Below are 12,496 nucleotides of genomic sequence, written 5' to 3'. Positions count from 1 at the left end.
CCATGCAACATTTATCTTATTATTTTGAAATAAATTGAAACCTTTAGAAAAGTTGCAAGAATACAAAACACTCCAGGCTCCCCAATTATTAACATTGTACATTTGATGTATTGTTCTCTATTTATATCTTTTGCAACGTCTCTACTAGCCTACTTTTTTTTTTTGTTTGTTTGTTTTTTCTTAAAAGATTTATTTCTTTTTTTTTTTTAATAAATTTTATTGCCTACTTTTTTTCTAACCAACTGAGACTAAGTTGGAGGCCTGCCCTGTCACTCCTACACACTCCAGTGTGCATGTCCTAAAGACAGTGCCTTCTCTGTACCCACTGCCCAACTGTCCACATCAGATCAGCGCTGATAAGACACGCCCCCTCGCCCTGACCCTTCTGAACCCAGGAGGATCTCAGATTCTATTTGCTTAGATCTCTCTTGTCTCTTTCAGTCCCAAACAGTTCCCAAGTCTTCTTTTGTCTTTTGTGACCTTGACATTGTGAAAAGTACAGGCTAGTTATTTTGTAGGCTGCCCCTCATTTCCACTTTGTCTGTAGTTCCCTTATGAAGAGGTGCCGGGCATACATTTTTGGGAGGACACCTCAGATGTGATCACACCAGGGGCACATGGAAGAGAGCAGCTGGAGGTGGTCTGTGCCACTGGCAACAGTCAACGGGCAACATTTCAGCTGTTGCTTAAGCCATGGGAAGTCTGAACCTGGCTGCTGGGGGTTTTTAAACCACAGGAATGGCAAATGTTCCAAATCAGTGTCCCCTCCCCTCCAGCATACCAATGCCTATGTCAACTTTGATCATTTTGCTAAGGGGATGTCTGCCAGGATTCTCCATTTTAAAGTTTTCTCCTTTCTGATTAATAAATATTTAGTAGGGGATACTTTAATTCTATGTAAAAATTTTACTCCTCATCGAAACTTTAGTTTTTGCATCCATGGAAGACTGTTGTTTGAATCTGCTGTCGCAAAGATGGCTGTTGTTCTGTTACAGACATCTCCATGCAAGGAGGCGGGGGGACCATGTTCCCCACCCCCACTGAATGATGGGCAGAGCTGAGCAGCCTGGTGAAGCTACATGACATGGAAGGCAGGTGGGCTCTGGGGAAGAAGAAGGAGAAAAGAGAGGAAGGTTCCTGCTTCTGTGGCCCAACTTGCACCCTGGTACTGCTGGGAAGGAGACATGCAGAAGAGAGACACAGAGAGGCACTTGAAAGAGACACTTGGGGGGGCCTTCCTGGTGGCACAGGGGTCAAATCTCAGTGCTATCGCGCTATGACCACTGCAGCTTGATTTGGATCCCTGGCCAGGGAGGTGACCCACATGGCGCAGCAGACCTCTCCTGACTCGCCCGCTGCTTCCCTCAGCGGTGGATTTCAGTAGATCTGCCTGTTCTGCTCCCCACTCTGTCCATGAATTCTCTCATCGGGAGATTAGCGCTGATAAGACATTACCTCCCCAGTTCTTCTATGCATAAATAAATAAATAAAGCTTAAAAAAAAAAAAAGACATATGGAGAGGATGACATTGACAGCCACTTCCTTGACTGGTACTTTGATTTTGCTCCTTATCTCCCAGCTTTCTGGGACCTGCTTCAGAACCCCTTTGCTGTGGTTCCCTGCCAGAAGGTGCCTTAGAGTTGTGGCAAGCTTTGCAGGTTTCAGTGGCCTCACTTCAGGCTGACTCTGTTTGACTGGACGCTTACCCACAGGGGAGGGGTAATTTGGGTTTTTTTATTGGGACACTGATATCCTGTCTTCTCTCCCCTCTCTATGCATGTTAATTCTATTAAAGTTCTTTCACACTAAGAGTCTGCTTTGTCTTTGTGCACTCAGGTGGCTGGAACCCTTTAGAGCTTGCTAGTTTGGGTTTTCAACGGCCTCCTTGGTCCCTGTTAACAGTTCTAGTTATGTATTGCTGGGGAACAGATTATCCCAAAATGCAGTAGCTTAAAAAGCAATAAAAATGTATGATCTCGGGCCTCCCTGGTGGCACAAGGGGTTAAGCACGGCACTGTGAAGCTCTCCATAGCCTCTGCAGCATGAGTCTGATCCCCAGCCGGGGAGCCACCCACATGGCACAGCAGACCTCTCCTGTCTCACCCGCTGCTCCCCTCAGCAGTGCATTTCAGTAGATCTACCTGTTCTGCTCCCCACTCTGTCTCTGGTGAATCCTCTCACCGCCCCCCCCCCCCACCTCTGGCCTGTAGCCCAGCTCTTGTATGCATAAATAAATCAATCTAGAAGAACAAATGTATGATCTCTCACAGTTTCTGGGGATCAGGAATTTGGTGAGAGCCTGGGGGCAGTTCTAATCTGAGTCTCTTGAGGTTGCAGCCCCCCGGGCGGTGGGGCTGGAGCAGCTACTGCATCTCAGGACTCAGCAGGGGTGTGGGGGGGTGTTCCACCCAGGCTCCTGGGAACTTCCTCATGGCAGGCTGCCCCAGGCTCCAATATAAGTGTTCCAGGCGAGAAAGCAGAACGCTGTTGTGATTAAACCTAAAAGCCACATAGAGTCACTTCTATATACTATTGGCTATGTCTACACCCCCATCCCACTGGGGTGGGGAAGGACAGCAGGGACAGACTGTTGAGATTAAAGAATGTCAGAGGTGGGAGGGGCCTGACGTTCATTTTATCTAACCTCTTTGTGTTACAAAGGACTAAAGAAGGCCCAGAGAGGGTAACTGACTCTTCAGGGTCACACAGCAGGTGGCAGCGGTGCTCAGTGCTCTTCCTACATCACCGAGGGTTTCTCTCCTTGTCTGAAGCGCCTCTCCGGGGCCTCCTATCCCAGTGACAGGTTCCACAGACTCTCAGGTGGGCCCAGGTCCGTTGTGGGGCTCAGACGGTGGTCTGGGCCTCCTGGGTCTCAACTACCCTGGAACAATCACCTCCACCTTCCCCTTTGATGAGCCAGAAAGCCTTGGCCCTCCTGGGAGCCGCATCTCCCTCCAGGTATGGGCTGACGCCCTTCTGACCTCTGGCTCTCCTTTGGTCAGGTTCCTGTCCCAGAAATGGCCTCAATTTCCTGTCTCTCGCCTCCTCCCCACCCTTCCCAGTGGATTCTTGGAGTCCAGGATCTCAGCCCAGGAGCCTGCCTTTGTCCAGGGTCCTTGGGCAGCCACAGGGCCCGTCCCAGGAATTTCCTCCTGCCCCTCACCCCATCGCACAGCACCCCCAGCTTGCAAACAGCGGCAGGCCTCCAAGACCCCACTGTCTGCCATTTAGTGGGAAGTGGCCCGAGACAGAAGCATGTGGAAAGCAAATGGCGATTAGTGTGAGATGAGGCTGGTGGAAGGCCCGTCCCCGGCGGGGCCTCCTCGGGATCACCTGTGGATGGCGCCGCGCGGGCTGCGGGCCGCTACTGACCCCTGGCGGCCACTCGCGGTACCACAGGGATGCCGCCCGCACCCCGGCTTCGCGTCCTCTGCTGTCACCTCCTGTCCCTGTCGAGAGTAACACTTCAGTAATTTCGCATTGTCAACATGTCTGTGGTCGTAAATTTGAAAGCTTCAAAAAGTATGGATGAGGTGGGAGGGGGCCCCATGCACTGTGGTGAAGAATTGTGGGTGTTTTGGTGGTGGGGGTGGTAGTGTAACCTGCCTCTGAAGAAAATGAATCCCCCTCCTCAAGCATATGCCATGTTGGAAACCACTATCACCTCAATAAAAGCGAGACAATAAAAAGCAAGCGTAGGGGCCTCCCTGGTGGCCCAAGGGAGCACTTCTGCAGCATGAGTTCGATCCCCGGTTGGTCAGGGAGCAACCCACATGGCGCAGCAGACCTCTCCTGACTCACCCGCTGCTCCCCTCAGCAGTGTATTTCGTCAGTCTGCCTGTTCTGTTCCCCACTCTGTCTCTGGTGAATCCTCTCACCCCCAGCACCTCTGGCCTGTACCCCAGCTCTTGTTTGCATAAATAAATAAATTAAAAAAAAAAAAAGCAAGTGTAGATGAAACCAAAAAACACCCATAGTCCTACTGCTGTTCATATTTTGGTCCCTTTCCTTCCCACTGTAATTTGACCCTCGCTTCAACCTTGTCACCCCTAGAACTAACCTCACAGGCTTTGCTCCCGCTAAGTTGCTTCTCCCAGATAGAAAAACCTGCTCTTTTCTTAGGGCCTTCCTGTACTTTACACAAGTTTAGACTAGATAGTACAAGTTCAAATTTTGATTGTATTTAAAATTTGATTCTGGGGCCTACCTGGTGGTGCAAGGGGTTAAGCACAGCACTGTGAAGCAATCTACAGCCTCTGCAGTATGAGTTAGATCCCGGGCCAGGGAGCAATCCACATGGTACAACAGACCTTTCCTGACTCGCCAGCTGCTCCCCTCAGCAGTGTGTTTCATTCAATCTACCTGTTCCGCTTCCCACTCTGTCTCTGGTGAGTCCTCTCACCCCCCCACACCTCTGGCCTGTACCCCAGTTCCTGTATGCATAAATAAATAAATCTTTTGGGCCTCCCCTGGTGGCGCAGGTGGTTGAGCACAGTGCTATGAAGCTGTCCACAGCCTCGGCAGTGCCGGTTCAATCCCGGCCGGCCAGTGAGGGTCCCACATGGCGCGGCAGACCTTTCTTGTCTCACCTGCTGCTCCCCTCAGCAGGGTATTTCGTCATTCTACCTGTTCTGCTCCCCGCTCGGTCTCTGGTGAATCCTCTCACCCTCCTGCACATCTGGCCTGTACCCCTGTTTTTGTGTAAATAAATAAATAAATCTTTAAAAATAAATAAATAAACCTTTTTAAAAAATAAGATTTTACTCTGAATGGGTATACAAAAGTAACAAAAAATATGAAAGGGATATGTAGGAACATCTCAGGCCCATCTTTATTTGCCTCTGTCTTCCCCCTCCCCCTTTTTTCTGCAACGCTTTTATTAGTTTCTTGTATTTCTTTATGCAAAACAAACTAATACAAATATAAATATTGTTTCCTCCTTCTGATATGAAGGGCAACCTATTAACCCCTGTTTCCAACTTAGCTCTTTTTACATAACAATCTGCCCTGCAGATCTTTCCATTTTACTGCTTACAGAGTACTTCCTTTTTCTAACTCATGGTGTTTCACTGTGGGAACTGCCCACAGTTTGATAATGTCCCCGTAGGTTGGCAGCTAGATTGTTATCAAATATCTGTTGTTATAAATATTGTTTCAATATAAGAAGCATGTAGTGTATATTAAATGAATGAGTAAGAGGCCAGGTGACGAGGGCCCTGTGGGCCCTTCCCTGGGCTTACAGGCTTCTCTCTCTTGCCAGATTCCTCCCTGACGTCAGCTCTGGCAGGCCTGGAGAAGACGCCACATACTCACCTGTCAATTGGCTGACAGACAACAGGCCGAAGACCTGTTCCAGGCAAGTGAGAAGTAGAAATGGAAAAAAAGAAAAAGATAAGAGCAACATTTAGAAGGAAAAAGCAAGGAGCAGACACAGTTTTCTGCAGTGGACAAGGGCTCTGGCAGCACCGTCTGTTGTGAAAGGGTCTGTTGGGCCAGGAGGGCAGCCGTTTGTCTGAACTCTAGCCATGGCTGCTCCTGGACTTCCTCCGTCTTCACCTGCTGCAATCAGCCCCTGATGCTCGGAGCTGCATCTAGGACCCCAGTTCTCTTTCAGAAATCCCTGCCCTTCTTCACTTCTGACGAGCACGTCAAGATATGCTAGAACACTAAACAGACCAGAATGAAGGAAAGCAGTACTTGGGGCAATTTCCTAGGGTTCTTTCTGGCTTTGCCATTTTTTTTTTTTAAAGATTTATTTATTTATACAAGCACTGGGTACAGTCAGGAGCGCGGGAGGGTGAGAGAATTCACCAGAGCCAGAGCGGGGAACAGTACAGGCAGACTGGCGAAATACACTGCTGAGGGGAGCAGCGGGCGAGGCAGGAGAGGTCTGTCGCGCCATGTGGGACCCTCCCCAGCAGCCGGGGATCGAACCGGCACTGTGGAGGCTGCGGGCAGCTGGGCAGCTTCGCAGCCCAGCGCTCAATCACTGCGCCACCAGGGGAGGCCCTGGCTTTGCCATTTCTATGCCTTTTGTGTGTGTGTGTGCATTCAAGAACTGGGGTACAGGCCAGAGGTACATGGAGTGAGAGGATTCACCAGAGACAGAGTGGGGAGCAAAATAGGTGGATCTACTGAAACACACTGCTGAGAGGAGCAGCGGGCGAGACAGGAGAGGTCTGCTGCGCCATGTGGGTAGCTCCCTGGTTGGGGACTGAACTCATACTGCAGAGGCTGCAGATTGCTTCATAGTGCTGATGCTTAACTCCATGAGCCACCAGGGAGGCCCCTCATTTCTATGCTCTTAAGGAAGAGCTAATGCTACAGGGAGAAACCATGGTGTATGGGAAGGCAGTAGGAACAGTGGATGGAGGGTAGGGCGATGTCATCCTTTTGAATAAACATCAAACCTTAAGTTAATCTTAGAGGAGAAATCTCCTGTTGTGGACAAGTGGGCGGCCACGCCTGGTGGTCTGAGATGAGAGGTCCTGCTCCTTGTCTTATGCTCTGCTTCAGGAGAAATGTGGCAGAACCTGCTATTGTTATCTATATTTGTTACCCCCTTAACTTTAGAACTAGCACACTAATTCTTAGTTGGGCACATGGCCGCCTGGAATGAGGCTGTAATTCTCAGTGTCCTTTGTAGGTATGTGTGTTCATATGACTAGCTGTGATTAATGGTGAGTGAGTGGGAGTGTGTGTATAATTTCTGGGAAATGTCTTTAAAGAAACCAACTCTCTTCTACCCCCTCTGCCTAGGTGGAGGGTGGACATGATGGCTGGAGCTCAGGCAGCCATCCTAAGCCATGAAGTTGAAGCTCTATGTTGACGGTGTGTGTGGAGAAATCAGATTAAAGGAGACTGGATTGTGACACTGTCTCACCATTCCTGCCAGACTTTAGTCACACACGAGAGATATAAACTCTTATTTTGTTGAAGATTTTGTTCCTTTGGATTTTATGTTTCCACAACTGCACCCAATCTTAGCTGAAATGGAACATAGTATATGGATCATCTGGAAGTAGAGTATGGCTTGTGTAATAAGCTAAAATATGAGAATTTAGCTTTGTGGAAGCAGGCGGGGAGCAGGGCAATCAGGTATCATAGGCTGGAAAGCTACACTTTTTTCTTTTTAACCAAAATTTTCCAATTTGTTCACTTTTTTCAGTAAATATTCAATACTGTGTGATTTATCCTGGAAGGCAGAGTGGCACCATTCAGGGCTGCAACATTTTATGCAAAGGCAGGAGAAATCCAGAATATTGCTGTTTACTAGCTTCTTTTGGCAAGGTCAGTGGCCTTGGGGAGGCAGACAGCAAGCAGAGAAGAGCGGCAAGCAGGAGGCAGCTTTGCTGAGGAAGACGCTTTCCTCAGGACACCAGCCTTAGTTTAACTAGGTCAGATCGAAGATGCCAAGCTTCCGTATCTCACACTGGTCCCAGCTTTAGCAGGAGATAAAACCAGTGCCTGCTCCTTCAGAGGCAGAGGCTCCAGCAGACACAGATAGAGAGGGCTGTGGTTGGGTGTGGCCTTCCTGCCCAAGCCCTGCTTTTCCTCTGGCCTCAGCTCCCTGTGTGGGCAGCCTTTAACTTGCTGTAGAAGGGACTGGCAGAGCATAAAGGCCAGCAGGTAACTGCACAGAGTTGTGAAGATTAAAAAGGATAACTAGGCATGATCTTTGGCTTGGTGTTACTCTCAATGGAACGAACTAGATGCGTATTCATTTTTCGTGTTAATTATATTTTCCAAAGAAACCATAGCCATAGATGTTTGGGAACAAAATTATATGTATAATATATTTGTGTGCCCCCCACTCCTTACACAAAGGGTAGGAATACACATGTACATTGTATAGGATCTTGACTTTTTTTTTTTAAAGATTTATTTATTTATGCATACAAGAACTGGGGTACAGGCCAGAGGTGTGGGGGGTGAGAGGATTCACCAGAGATAGAGTGGGGAGCAGAACAGGCAGATTGACTGAAATACACTGGTAAGGGAGCAGCAGGCAAGTCAGGAGAGGTCTGCTGCTGCGCCATGTGGGTTGCTCACGGGCCGGCTGGGGGATTGAACTCGCTGCGGTGGCTGTGGACAGCTTCATAGGTTGTGTCCTAACCCCCTGCGCCACCAGGGAGACCCCAAAATAGAAAAACTTTATTTATTTATTTTTTTTTTAATAGAGGCATGTTTTATTTATTTATTTATTTGTTTGTTTGTTTGTCTACACATGCACTGGGCACAGCCAGAAGCGCGGGAGGGTGAGAGAATTCACCAGAGGCAGAGCGGGGAGCAGAGCAGGCAGAAGGACCGAAGTACACTGCTGAGGGGAGCAGCGGGCGGCAGGAGAGGTCTGCGCGCCATGCGGGACCCTCCCCCGGTGGCCAGGAAGCAGCCGGGGATCGAACCTGTGTCGCAGAGGCCGCGGGCAGCTTCGCAACCCAGCGCTCAACCGCTGCGCCACCGGGGAGGCCCAGAAAAACTTTAATAAAAATAGTGTGCAATAGAGAGAAGAGAAAGAATCTAGTTTCCAAATCAAACATCCAAAGTTACCCATCTTTCATGGGTAAATGCCCGGCCAAACAGGGTTGGCCCAAAGCAGGGCCACTGAGTCCTAAGAGCTGCCACAAGTCTAAGGCACCTTCTGGTGGGGACTCATAGGAAAGGGGCAGAAGGGGCCAGGCAAGTCTGGAAGGAAAAGAGCAAAATCAAAATCCAAGTCAAGAGAAAGGCTGCCATTAGCAGCTTCCCCACAGGTCTCTCACCCAGGAGCCTCTCCCAGGCGTCTCCTTCGATGTCCCCCAAGTCCCAGGCACTCTCTGCTCCAAGTGCCTCCTCCAGGTCTTCTCCCAAGTCTCTCCCCCAAGTCCTTGTTAACGTCCCCAAGTTGCTTTGCTCTGCCCTTCCTAAGGCGGATGGGGAACCCACACCCTCCCCTTTCTAGGGGGATAACACGTTACAATTCTACAATGAAAAACCTCCTGAATAAGTGAATTTGTATTTCTGCCAGTGTATCTTTGGGACAGAATCTCAGAATGGGATTGATGGGTCAAGGAGAATATACAGACGGGATTTTGTTAGATACTGACAAATTTTCCTCTGTAGGCCTTGTAGAGTCCAACAGTAGACAGGAGGGCCTGCTCCAGCCAGCGCTGCCCATGGAGTGTCATCAAGCTTCTTAATTTCTGACAAACTGATAACTGAGAAAAGGGATCTGAGTACATTATTGTGCTTCTCAGGAATCAAACGAACCATTTCTCAAATATTTAAAGGTCATTTAAAGGAACAGAAAGGAAGTATCCCTGCTCCTCTGGCTTCTCTCATGGTGCTTGAGTCACCAAATTAACATTGGAGGATTAGGAGGAGAAAAGAACTAATACATTTGTATGGAGAATCTACATGGAGCAATTCTAAAGGAATTGGGGCACAATGAGGAATATATCCTTCACTAAGGGGTGGGATGGGCCTGGGCTGCCAGGAGGGAGGAGCAGGACTCACCTGAGGAGGACCAGATGCTCTGTCGTGACATGTTGGCCCTGCCTTGGAGAGAGGATTCTCTGATGAGAGGTTATTTTTGGTAAATGTTCTAATTCTTTTTTTTTTTTTTTTTTTTTTTTTTAAGATTTATCTATGCATACAAGAGCTGGGGTACAAGCCAGAGGTGTGGGGTGGGAGGGGGGTGAGAGGATTCACCAGAGACAGAGTGGGGAACAGAACAGGCAGATTGACTGAAATACACTGCTGAGGGGAGCAGCAGGCGAGTCAGGAGAGGTCTGCTGCGCCATGTGGGTCACCTCCCTGGCCGGGGCTCGAACTTGTGCTGCAGTGGCTGCAGACAGCTTCATAGTGCTGTGTCATAACCCCTTGTACCACCAGGGAGGCCCAAGTTACCCTTTTGAATCTCAGAGCCCAGCCCAGGGGCTCTAGGGCATCTCCAGTTGCCAAGAGGCTTAGCACTCAGCTTCTCTTCACTCATCTCTTTGTTACATTTTCAAAACTTCCTTCATCAATCTTGTCTTATCGCTTTCCCCACTTTTTCCCTCACCATCTTCCCTTTTCTTTCTCAGAAATGAACCTGTGTTTATCATGGATGCACTAACTGGAGCAGCCGGCCTGGCAGGGAGAACCAGGCTGGGCATGCCAGGCCATGCTGCCAGCTCATTTCCTGAGTCTCTGAGGTCCTGCTGCCGGGCTTGGAGCACAAGCCAGCTCGGCCCTCGTCAGTGACTGTCCCGACTGCCCCGGCCACTCTTAGGCAGCAGTCCCCGAGCAGGTGGTAAGGGGGCAGAGAGAGCACCGGCACAGGAAGGGACCAGGGGACATGGCACAGGCAGGAAAACCGGCAGGTGTGGGGAGGCAAGAGCGCGGCTGTGGGGAGAGCTCATCAGTTCAGACAGGTGGCTCCCGAGTTCTTTGGGTCAAGATGGTCAAGATGTCTGAAACTACCCTTCTCTCCCCTCCACTGCTGGGGGTTGGGGGTGCAGAGGTCTGGGGGATGGGTTCCAAGACAAGCCTTTAGCCTGGAGGTTTACAGTTTCTCTAAAAATACTCCCGGGCCTCCCTGGTGGCGCAGCGGGTGGAACGCAGCCTGCGAATCTTTCTGCAGCCTCTGCAGTGCCTGTTCGGTTCCCGGCCGGCCAGGGAGATGCCCACATGGCACTGCAGACCTCTCCTGTCTTGCCTGTTCTGCTCCCCGCTCTGTCTCTGGTGGATTCTCTCACCCCCCCCCCATGCCTCTGGCCTGTACCCCAGTGCTTGTATAAATAAATAAATCTTAAAAAAAAATAAAAATAAAAATAGGGCCTCCCTGGTGGCGCAGCGGTTGAGCGCTGGGTTGCGAAGCTGCCCGCAGCCTCTGTGGCGCCGGTTCGATCCCCGGCTGCTCCCCGGCCACCGGAGGAGGGTCCCACATGGCGCGCAGACCTCTCCTGCCGCCCGCTGCTCCCCTCAGCAGTGTACTTCGGTCCTTCTGCCTGCTCTGCTCCCCACTCTGGCTCTGGTGAATTCTCTCACCCTCCCGTGCTTCTGACTGTACCCAGTGCTTGTATAAATAAATAAAATAAATCTAAAAAAAATTTTAAAAAATAAATAAAAATACCCCCGGCTACAAATCAGGGTCACATGACCCACCTGAGCTGGGTGAAAACCCTAGCTCACTGGCCACAGCTCTCGCTGGACCTGGACAGACCTCACGCCTCTAATCTACGGTCTCCAGACAGTTCCGGACTGCAGGGAAGTCTGGACCTCAGCCCTGGGTTAACGTGCACACGTGGACTCCTGGCTTTCCAAGAAGGGGGACAGATGAGTTCGAGCACATGCAGGGGTGAACTTGTGCAGGAAGCCCCATGGAGGACCCTCAGCTCCCCCAATGTGCCTCAGCTATGCCCTGTCATTGGTGCCACTAGCTCTCCCCCACTGCACACTTGCTTTCAGGATGGAAGTGCACATCAGTTATTCACTCCTTTTTTCTTTTTTAAAAAGATTTATTTATTTATGCATACAAGAACTGGGGTACAGACCAGAGGTGTGTGGGTGGAGGTGAGAAGATTCACCAGAGACAGTAGGGAACAGAACAGGTGGATCCACTGAAATACGCTGCTGAGGGGAGCAGCGGGTGAGACAGGAGAGGTCTGCTGTGCCATGTAGTTGCTCCCTGGCCGGGGATAGAACTCATGCTGCAGAGGCTGCAGATAGCTTCTTCGTAGGTTGCATCTTAACCCCTTGTGCCACCAGGGAGGCCCCTCACTTCTTGAGGGAATTACTTCAACTTCCTCTGTCCCTTTTCTCCCTGGCTTCAGTCCAAGTTCTAATCTTGCTTGACAGATGTGTCTCCCTGCCTCCAGAGAGGCTGGCAGGGTGTGGGAGCTGAGCTGGGCCCCTGGAATCTCACTACCACACAGCCGGGCAATCATTTCACTCATGGGCAGGGGTTAGGAAGCTCACTAGTCTGGGGCCAGAGTAGAAGGAGGAAGCTGTTGGGGTTTTAAGGGTAAGTCAATAAATCACACCCTTGCTTTCCTGCTTAAAGATTTTTTTTTATTTGGGCGTGCCTCATGGCGCAAGGGGTTAAGCACAGCACTATGACGCTATCTGCAGCCTCTGCAGCAAGAGTTCGATCCCCAGCCAGGGAGCAACCCACATGGCACAACAGACCTCTCCTGTCTCGCCCGCTGCTCCCCTCAGCAGAGTATTTCAGTAGATCCTGTTCTGCTGCCCGCTCTGTCTCTGGTGAATCCTCTCACCCCCTGCACCTCTGGCCTACACCCCATTCTTGTATGTATGCATAAATAAATAAATCTTTTTTTTTAAAAAAGCGTGAGTTTGGGGGTATTATTTATGTAGGTATTCTTTCTAGGCATTAGCGGAGAGCTCCCTGGGGGAAGGGGAGACTAGAATGAACATTATTGAAAGAAAACAAGGATGAATAATTGGCACCGGAAGAGCATTCCTTGATGACTGGGTGGGACTCAGGACACTTGAACTTTAAAAGAAAGGGTTG

Source organism: Talpa europaea, assembly GCF_964194135.1.
Source record: "Talpa europaea genome assembly, chromosome: 15".
Lineage (NCBI taxonomy): Eukaryota > Metazoa > Chordata > Mammalia > Eulipotyphla > Talpidae > Talpa > Talpa europaea.
Note: the sequence above shows the minus strand (reverse complement) of the source record.